The sequence below is a fragment of the Macrobrachium nipponense genome, chromosome 22 (genome assembly GCF_015104395.2).
Source record: "Macrobrachium nipponense isolate FS-2020 chromosome 22, ASM1510439v2, whole genome shotgun sequence".
In the NCBI taxonomy this organism is placed as follows: Eukaryota; Metazoa; Arthropoda; class Malacostraca; order Decapoda; family Palaemonidae; genus Macrobrachium; species Macrobrachium nipponense.
In genome coordinates, this window is record NC_087213.1 from 29,766,285 (window position 1) to 29,777,212 (window position 10,928).

The 10,928-nt window shown below is 37.8% G+C and overlaps 1 protein-coding gene across 2 annotated transcripts in view; it reads right to left on the reverse strand.

The window, feature by feature from the left end:
* LOC135198565 (solute carrier family 13 member 2-like) overlaps window positions 1–10,044 on the reverse strand; it is a 34,223-nt gene extending 24,179 nt beyond the window's left edge. Inside the window, exon 1 of one of the 2 annotated variants that reach the window (XM_064226267.1) lies at window positions 9,801–10,044. The gene's annotated coding sequence lies outside the window, so the exon portion shown is untranslated. Of the gene's footprint in view, window positions 1–9,786 lie in introns of both variants that reach the window. The other variant, XM_064226269.1, reaches the window with a different exon arrangement.
* Between the last annotated feature and the right edge of the window lie 884 nt (window positions 10,045–10,928).

Genomic DNA, 10,928 nt, shown 5'->3' on the forward strand with positions numbered 1-10,928 from the left:
TTATAGCTTTCATTGCTCAGACTAATACAACAGAGGGAATATGGGAATATCTGGAATGCGCCGCATTATAGATTATGCCATTCTTTATGAATAATATAAAAATCGTCTCGTGATCTCAAACGTAAATTATTCACAGAGTTAGCTATGGTTTAACTGAATATTTTTGCTTGTTAATTAGGACATTTACACGTGATTTATATTCTGAGGGCTGATTAGTGCTAGTTTTTTGTCGCTCTTGTTTCAGGTCATGTGCTAAAGACAATTTTCTAAAATCATGCGTTGAGCTTGCAACTCTATAAGACTTTACCAAATAATAATCTTACATTTCTTGCAGCTTACACAAGCTGACAAAGTACCTCAACTCCTTTTTTTTTTCTCTCTCTCGCTTCTTTCATAAGCTGAGAACGCACTGCAACTTTTTCCTGTTTTAGGTTACTGGCCGCTTTCACCGGCTGGCAGAGAGGGTACTAGGTTTTTTTTTATCATTCTTTTTATTGCCTTTTTAAGTGGCTCACCACAAGAGCGTGTGGTGAGCAAGTGGCGGCTCCCGTGTATTTGAAAAAGGTCCCGATATTGCTGTTGAAAGAACCATGCATTTTAGCCGTACTTGATTTTAGATGTGTATTCAGACTACTTTATTTTGTTTCTCATAATAATGATAACAATGGAGAAACAAATCCACAGTTATGTAAAAGTACATATATTTAAATTTAAAAACAGCAAAGATAGTTCCCCTTATCAATCTGATTGATAAGGGGAACCGAACAGATTCCCGAAAGCTATCTTTGCTGTTTTTAAATTTAAATATATGTACATTTACACAACTGTGGATTTGTTTCTCCATTTGAAGACTCGTGCTACTATGAGGATTTTTTAATGATAATAATAATATGCTGTTAAAAACAATGGCAGAATTAAGCGAGTTGATTTTATATGTTGTTTTTTTCTATTTTTCTTACAATTCGCTTCTAAGAAAAATAGAAAAAGCAATATATAAAATCAACTCGCTTAATTCTGCTATTCTTTTTAACAGCATTTGCCTAAAAGGGGGTCTTCTACCAACATAATAATAATAATAATAATAATAGTAATGGAGAAATAAATCCATAATTGCACATAATATTCAAAAATAAAACTGTAAGGATAGCTTTCGGGAATCTGTTTCGGTTCCCCTTTTCCGAACAATTTCCGAAAGCAATCCTTTCATTTTTATCTCTAAATACATGTACAATGATATAAATATGGATTTGTTTCTCCATTTTAAGACTAATGCTACTATGAGTATTTTTAATAATATAATAATATAAATAGATAGAGAGAGAGAGAGAGAGAGAGAGAGAGGAGAGAGAGAGAGAGAGAGAGAGAGAGAGAGAGACTTGATATAAAAACATTCGATGGAAACACCTCGAGATCTAAAGCCTTAAGACCCGACATTCCTCCGACATGGGCTAATCTGCTTGTTTGTTGGAAAGCAACGGTACACAGAAAGCTACGAATAGATTTTAACAAACATTTAACGCCCCGTTGGCCTCGTGAGTGGTACCAAGCAATAGGATTTTTTTCTCTCTATAAATGAGGGACGTGTTCGGCGGGATGCCGGAGTTGTGGATTGCTCAACCTTGACGGTTCTCCAGGGTCACCAGGCGCTCTTCTTTGTAATGAGACGAAAAGATTGAATGCAAACAATGCCAGTTATAACTCGTGTATTGCTTTCAATAGTCTAGTACATCTGGAACCACATGCTTATAAATAAGAAAGGCAGTAAATAAACCCTTAAACTATATAAAGAGAACATGAAACTGTTGAAGTATTAGTGAGAAGACCACCTGTTTCACCCATTTGAAATCCCCCTTGATTTATAAACAATAACTATTCCATGACATGATCCTGTGGTAGGGGGCTGAGAATACTACCACCGTAGGTCCTACTAAAAGGACAGCTGCCTCGCAGCTAGACCCACCGCCAATCACTGTGGTTGATGAGAGCAAGGGCATGCGGTCGTAAAAAACCCTTTTGCCAAACATTAAACCATTCCTGATGATGCCTTTAAAGGACCAGTGGAGAAGGCGCATCAGGCAACCGACCCCTTAATGTAGGGATAACGGTGGAAAAGAAGAAAAAGAAGAACTATTCCATGACATCTGGAGAAGTGGTAAGTACATCCTCATCCCTCCCCTTGGAATGTTTTGTATTCTCTAGGAATACAAAACATCTAAAAGGAACCTTTAGAACCACGGTGAAACTGATAACTGTTACACCAGGAAGATAGATAATGCACGTCTTGAATATCGATATTATCTGTGGAATTATCAAACACCTGCAGATTTCTACAAATTCTTTAGATCAGGACTTGAACAGAAAAGGTCTCATTTATTTACTAACTTCTGTAAATACTTGAAATAATTTTCTGTATTCTTCTCTTGAAAGCTTTCACTTGCTTTCTTGTCTTTACTGCTTTGTATCATTTCTGATATTTCTTTACAACAGCATATTTCTTTCGTTTTTAACAAGGAAAATACTTCCAAATGGTAATACCATAAAGATATCGGGGCTTTGCAGTTTCAAAATTCTCTAACTAGTTTCGCTAAAAAGTTTCTGGAATATCCCAGATGTTAAACAGTCACGATGGCCAACTTGTTATCCCAACATTTCCACTCAGGCAATACCGCCAAGTCACCGCGTAGCAACGCGGCCCACAGGGATACTGGTTATTTCCAGCACGTTCCAGGTACTTCCCAACCGAACTCGTACAGCGGCATTTGCCCGAGAAGGCGTCGCGGTTTGCCGCCCCGGTCGTTAACAGCAGGATTCCAAGAGTCTTTTACATGAGAGAACAACAATGGATTTCAGTATCTAAATACATTTCGTGAGACGAAGAATCTTTTCAGGGAAAAGAAACGTAATTGCTTCATCTTGCATGTCTATTTCTCTCGGATTAAGTTTTCTATGATATCGTAATTCATTGCGAACACTATCAGGTGCCACCAGACAGGTAACTGAGAGTGTATGAAACGCATTGCAATATGCTCCGACATCTTTTAATTATTATAAAACTATCAAACCTGTATACCTGAAGTACCTCTTATCTCCAGTTGGAAAAGAAGGAAATCTGTATTGTAAAATTTAATGTGATTTCCAAAATTGTTACTAATTTCGCTAATTTTTACGCTGAAATAGTGCCATTACTAATACTACTCTACTACTACTACTACTACTACTACTGCTATTGCTGGTTCACTTAAGGTAAATTCTTGGGTGAGCCTTATGCCCACAAGATGTTTGTTTGGCGACCTCATGATTGGCTGGTACCAGGAGGTGGGCGGCTCACTCAGTCTTGTATTTTCGCCTATAGCTCAGAAAACTAGCAATATGTTTATATTTCTTCATTTATCTCACGTTTTGCACAAAATAGAAAAGTTTTGTTTACACCACACGATTCAGTATTACGTAATTTACAACTAAATTGATTTAATGTGCAAAATGTGAAATAAATGAAGGAATATAAATAACAGAGCTAGTTTTCCAAGCTACAGACAAAAATATGACAAGCAATTGTCTTGTAAGTATAGGACTCACCCAAGAATCTACTTTAAGTGAACCAGCTATAATAATAATAATAATAATAATAATAATAATAATAATAATAATAATAATAATAATAATAATAATAATAACTAAACTAATGTGCAAATGATAATCTCACGACGCACAAGTAAAACAAAATCATTGCAAGCCGCGACCTTGATGTATAGATTATAAATTTAATGCAGTATTTACTTGGTCTTTAGATATACCATATAATAAGTATCTACAATAATTATCTAAAAAAAAAACTTACACTTTTATATGATTATAAACATGCGCACATATTAATATTGACATAATAAACATTGTATGTGTTCTGATTTCGTCTTTTCCTTACACAACTCTTGAAAGGGGAAACAAGAAAAATCTGGGGAAATGGGGAATCCCATTCCCTTCTTCTTTCATGGATTCAACAGAATTTTACAAATAACTCTGAATTTCGAGTCCAGGTTGATGAATGTTGGTCAACTTTTTTTAACCTTCGGTCAACTCAGGACTGGGTCTGTATTTCTTTTGCGTCCTCTCAGAAGGTGACAAGAGAACCAGTCACGACAGATTGCGCTGGAAACGCCAAAATGTAGGAAAATTTTCCTCAAATGTATTCAGTTAAAACATTTTCGAATACTCTACAAACCGCGCATGTAGGAAGCATGCACGCATCGTGATATATTTCTTTTTATTTATTCATTTTATTTTAGTGTATTTTCATTTTATTTTTTTTACACTGACGTCAATGTGATACTTAAATCATATTGCTGAATCAATCTATCTCGTTTATGCCTCAGAAACACAGTAATTTCATTTTTGGGGAAAGAAAGGACTCATGAATTCCGATGAGTGTACAGATACTGTGTAACATTTGCCGTTTCTTTTGCGTGTGACAAGTCGCCATCTTAAGAGTGGCATTGCATGATAAGTGGAAAGAAAAAAGAATGGTGATCCCAAAAACTGAGTTCTTGGAAATCATTTATGCGACGAACTCTCAATTCAAAACATAACACCAGGTTGAAGCAAGGAATAGATCTTTTCTGAGGGTATTACGGTAATATACATCATTATGCAAATTTCATTTTTTTTTTTTTTTTTTTTTAAGATTTTTACCTTGATCTCCAAAACAGTATCGTTATCTCCCACGACGATGTGAAACTTATTACGTGGATTTCGAAGACGGGCTTCAGACTATTGCCGCTCTCTTTCGTTGTATCCAAGGACGAATCGAAGGGAACGAGTCTCAGTTTGCTTTGGGAAAATGACCATTGCTCTTCTTGGCAATATCCTGTGCACTGGCGATCACGAGGGCATCTTCTAGCTTCATTTTGAACTTGCGAATACCGATATTCTTGCTATTTTCTATCAGTCAATAACCTTTGCTTCATAGTTAACCGAGGTGTACCCGTGATTATCAAGAGCGACTCTTGCTTTGGCCAACCGTGTTGATTCATTTATCTATTTATATCTCATTTATCATAATAAGAAAGGGCTCCGCTCTCACAGAGTAAATTCTGAAACGATATTTCGACTTGAAAGCAGACGTGGCCACTAGAGATAGAATTACAATTGCCTCCCTGAACTTCAAATTCTTGTGGTTCTTTTTTGGGTACTATCCCACCTCGTGATACCACCCGAAAGCATTATGCCAGGGGAAGAATACAAAGGGTGGTTTGACTAGGGTTGTAAAACCAGGGGCGTTGCAATAAAGATCTTCCCGAGAGCAGTGTCTGGAAAATGGGGGTGTGCTGGATTAAATTTAACTTCACTGGTTTCGTAGAAGGTTCACTTATGTGGCCTGATGATTGGTGGCAAGGGATGGTTGGAGAGTCCAGAGATTCATGCCAGGCTTTTTCATCTCCTTATCGCATCTTATTACTCTTACCTGCCTTGCAATAAGCACCCGTGGCTGGCATGCGTTAGACGAATACCACAAATTATAGTAAATGAAATTCACTTTCCCTGATAAACATGTCGAATGCAAAATTCAAGCTTATCTTTAGAATCAAACCGCACCATAGCAGTTGCTGTTGGCTTCTTTTTATCCTGTTTCATTCCTTCTTGTCAAATATAAAACAGTGTAGAGATATTCTGAGAGTCATACAGCAAATGCACGGTTGATGTGAATTTGCTATAGTAAACATGTAATTTACTTTCTCGTTTGCATCCTTGATGTCATTTATGGGGAATAATATTGGGAGTCATCTGCAAATAACTTGATCCCAAGTCGCTGCAATATAGATGACACGCCAGTCGTATATATACAAAATAGGACTGGACCGAACACACTTCCTAGGGTGTTCCACTTTCCATACTTTCGTTAGATGATTATGAATTTCCAATGTCTACACGGTATTTTCTATCACGCTGGAAGTTTTTCAGGTACTCAAAAGCCCATTCAAGTGTTTCAGCGGGATGTAAATTTTTCAGAAATTTCTGCATTTTGTATCAAAATCCGTAATAAGACTAAGACAAGGATACCACATTTGACATCATCCACCATTCCCAGTCTCCGTAGAATATAACTGTCTATAAGCTGACTGGGCATTCAAATCACACTAAAATTTACCGCAAATTACCGTTATCAAGAAACCGACGAACGCTGTGTTCTATTTGGGGTTTATCCAATTCTTTGCTTCGAAGTTCTCGCAAGTGGGACTCCCGTTTTTTTTTTTTTTTTTTTTTAGTCTATTGTAGGTATAAACCCGGCTAGTATATTCATGTCTTTTATTATTGTCATCTAGAAATGTGGGTACGTGGACAATGATGAAACCAGATGGACCGTTTTGCTCAAAGTCTCTCCCGTTGAGAAATTTTCAGGATTTCAAGCAGCGCTTAAAAGAAAAAAAAAAAAACCGGCCCCAGTTTTCTTAGTCTCAATTCATTTGATGCAGATGCGTAACTCTCCTTCCTTGGATTATTCCGGCTGATTTGAAAAACCGTTTCTGTGTGCGCTTCAAAAAATTCTAACGTTCATTTCCATAGCAGATCAGTATTTTTAAAGAAACTGGGCCTCCTTTTACCCTACAAAATTGGGAGACCTCAGTGGAAACTCGAGTTCTTTGGGACGGAAGGGGATAGAAATACAAGAGTGAAACACAAGATTCCCATGATATTCTGTAAGTACTGACTCTGATTAAGGTCAAATTTGCTAACATTTTTAAAGTGACACCACACACTATATTAGGACCTGTTTACTTGGGTTGCATTAGTAGGCAGCTTGGTGCCCCATACCCTGCAGCCACCCTTGTGTTTCCCGCATTTCATGTCTCCCCGAACCAAAAAACACTGGTTTCCACTGCCTCCGCCCTTCATTGCAGGATATTAGGCGAGGGGGACGGTTCCAGTATCTGTGAATCTAATAACTCAATGCCGAAATGAACGTCAGTAACGTTGAAATCACACATGAAAACATAGGAAAATTATATTTTCATCTCTAGAATGTGATTATGGTTTAAAGTTAAAATATTCTACTGAACTGAGTGACCCGATGGGTAGGAGAGAGTTTTCAAGGCAAGTCAGACTTTATCTTAACTTCACTTCAAGATTTCTAAATGAACAATCTATGGAAATTTTCATTTTAAAACTATGTTCGTATTCAAAATGACTCATGCTACACATATCCAAAGCAGCCTATCATCGAATCTACTTTTTTAACAAAGATATGTTGGTGAGTATATGTCACCTGCTTGGACCACTTTTGCTTTTTGTTACAGTATTAGAAATTTTGTCACTACAGATATGCATACCAGCAGCATTCATCATTCGTCGTTCAAGGTTCAATGCCATCGTGTCATTTTTTTTTACAAACTACTTGCTTTCTGACGTGATGAAGCCATGTGAAGGATGTGTAGCTAAATCTCTCATACGTCACTCATTAGAACTGTTATATGAAAATAAGTTTAGACAACGAAAAGGCATTGCTGCTCATTCTTGATTTATCATCCTTTATGCTTTTTGTGACAGCCTTGAATTCCAGCAATTAACGCGAGCGTCCCAATAAATTTTCTGCAGCAGCTGGATATAATGTTTGTAATAACATATTATCAGCATTTGTTGCAACCTTTGTATAATGACAAGAGGCAAATCAGCGGTTAAAAGTAAATACATATTTTCAATAGTCCTCCTGAAACTGAAAACTCAAACACTTTGCAACAGGTTTGTAAAAATACACGTACTTCACTCTCACTGAGAATTATATACATGAAAATAAGAGTTCTTTGTTTAGGAAACTCTGACCTGAAAAACCAGCTAAAATAATTCGATGGATAAAATATATATGAATTAAAAATAAAACAGGTGTTTCCTGAAAACAGTTTGCATTGAAGCCAAGTCCAGCCAAAGGAAGGCTGTTGACAGCTTGGATGACATTCAGTCGGCTTATGCCAGGTCTGATTCTTTCCTGAAAGGGGCCCATATTGTTTGGTGAGCGTTAGAGGGAATAAGAGGCCTGTTATGAGTTTCAGGCCTTGCCTCTACCATCCGAGTCGGGACGAAGGAAGAAGGACGATTGTATAATTACCATTAGAGCCGTTGAAGGAAGCCGCGGAATCTCATTTATAAACTTAGGGGAATTCTTAAACGGGATAAAACTAGAGCGGGGCAGCTTTAGAAGTTACGCAGCAATGCGGGAAGATACCTAAAGCGATGGAGGGGAGGCAAAGGGCAGAAACCAATGCAGATCCTTCCTTCCTAAGGGATGAGGAAACGATTAAACAAGCGGTGGGAGGGAAACTCTACGCACTGTTTCTCCACGATACGCAAGAAAGTTGGCCTCTGCAGGAGAAATCCATGGAGCAACGACCAGCAGCAAATAAGAAAATAATAAGCTTTCACTGCTCGATGAGACGTCCCTTGGCCACCTCAATCACGTCCATGACCCAAGGATACTGGTTCTCAGTTACAGGGAAGACGGCAAAATAATATTAAGGTTTGCGAGCCTTTATGTTTTGGTGTATCATCAGCGCTAAAAGGATGGGCGTTCTTCAATGCCCTGCAATCATGCCTGCTCTAAGCGCGTATGATAGAATACACCAAAAACGGCGACAGACTGGATTGTGAAAACAGCAAAACCGCAAAAGATGAAATATTAGACTCAAAATTATTACATGCTACAATGTTTCTATCATTTGGACATGGTTGGCAAGGGAATAACTTTCAGCTAAAACAAGCTGTCACTGCCATCACACAAAGACATACATACAATCAGAGACAATTATAAACGGAACTATGCTCTCCACCTGCTGCTATTTCGCATCAGAAACGAAATTGAAGAGTTTTTGTGTCAAATACCCGACACAGAACCAAATAAAAGGATCACTGCACTTTTATACGAAGCCACCATTGCTTCAAATCTCACTCGCTTTGTAGAGGAAAATGATGGTCATCAATTTAACGAAATCACTGGATCAAAAAAGAACGCATTTTTAGTCCTCAGTAACGAGTAAACGGATCTTCCCTGGTTAGTGACACACCAAGGTTTTCGGGCTCGTTATCCAGGACTAATATTTCTTGGGGGTTATTATCTTTATCACATTTACAGTCTTTTGTTTATGCTTTTGCGGTAATCCCCAAGAGGCTTGCACTTAAACACGCCGCAAAGGTTAAAACGGTTAGGGGTCACTATCTAGGAAAAATCCGAGTAAACAAGTGTATCTGTAGTATCTATATTATAATATATATATATATATATATATATATATATATATATATATATATATATATATATATACGTATAATATACATATATGCATAATGCCTGTAAGCATGCATGCATATTATACACCCCCACACACACTATATATATAAATGTTAATTCACGTTTTTTCCGAACATGCGTACGAGGTTAGGTATAAATTCTGCAAAATCTGTTTCCAACGGTGTATGGCAGCCCTTCGCTTTCTATACAAGTGGCAGACAAAGGTCATTAAAAAGTGCATGGTGTCATCTAGCCCTATATGGCCCAGCTTTGTGAGGGCAGCGGGATCGGGATGAACGTTTTCTCGCTCTTTGCTTCACCGTGCAAATTACAAAGACTATGTAAATACAACTCGCCAATAAGTCCTTCTACAAATAAATACACGGAACGTTAAAAGATATCGACGAAGAAGTTTTTCACGTGTTAATCTAACTACCAAAATGGAAACATTTATTCACTCTGCTCCATCACAAGATCATACTACAGAGTGAAAAAAGGTGAAAAAGAATGCGTACAAATCACAACTAACCAGTCGTCCATAATACTTCTCCCAGGACAATAAGAGACAGAAAGAGCTTAGTAGACATTCAACGCCATTAAAAAAGCGGCTGCTTCTCGCCAGAGAAAAGAAGAAGCGAAACTTCTCGTTTCTGTATCTCTCTCTCTCTCTCTCTCTCAATCTGTTTGTCTCTCTGCCTCACTGTCCCGAGCCGCCAGTCTGTTGCAAAGCACGTGCTCACGATACCGAGGCCGAGTATGAACTACTCTGAATGGGAGTGGGACCCGCTGCAGTTAGTTGTTGTGTCAGGAGGAGGGAAGGTTCTAGTCAGCTGGCCAGCTCGTCGTCAGACAACCTGTTTCTCCTTTTTTCCTTCCTCTCCGCCTCAGAGAGCAAATCGGCGGGCAATCCGTCAAAACAGCTTCTGTTGAAAGAAGATTTTTTTTTTTTTTTTTGCAATCCATGTTGTCCTTAAACAAGAGCTTCTGATAGTTCATCTTTGTTGATCGGGGCATTATCAAGATTTTCCCTGCATTGTGGGAAAAGATCACTTCAGCCTCTCCTTTTTAACGTGTCTCTTACATGTGGATGAGTCCGTTTTCCTAGTTAAAAAAAATACTTCATAGATTGGCAGTTCATTGATGCTGCCTAGGTTTCACCGAAGTAGCCTTGACGCTATTTTGAAAATCACAATGATTTTTTTTACTGTCGATTATAAGAGATTGTGAAAACTGCTCCTCTTTCTGATAAGAGCTAAATTTATAGATGTCATTTGTACCTTTTGGTAGTATAAGCTAGTTGAAAAGGTGAAACCAAAGACAAGTTCAAATACACGAGAAAGGCAACAAAGTTGAGAGTGTTGAATTTGACCCAAATATTCAATATTTAGGCAGGCCATGTTGACCTGAAACTTATCCAGTGGCAAAAAGAAAATGACCATGATAGATTGAAATGACCATTGCTGAATAGACAGGTTCAAAAAAGTATACTGTAATCGTAAAAAAAAATATAAAGAATATTCTTCAAGAGCAATTCCTTCATTCTGAATGGAATAGAGAAAACGCCTGCTTTCTCGTAAATCAAGGAACGTGGCACATTTTATTACATAAGAAGAAGCTGCGCATGGTCTCTTAATGTTTCCTTCTCATATAGGCAGTT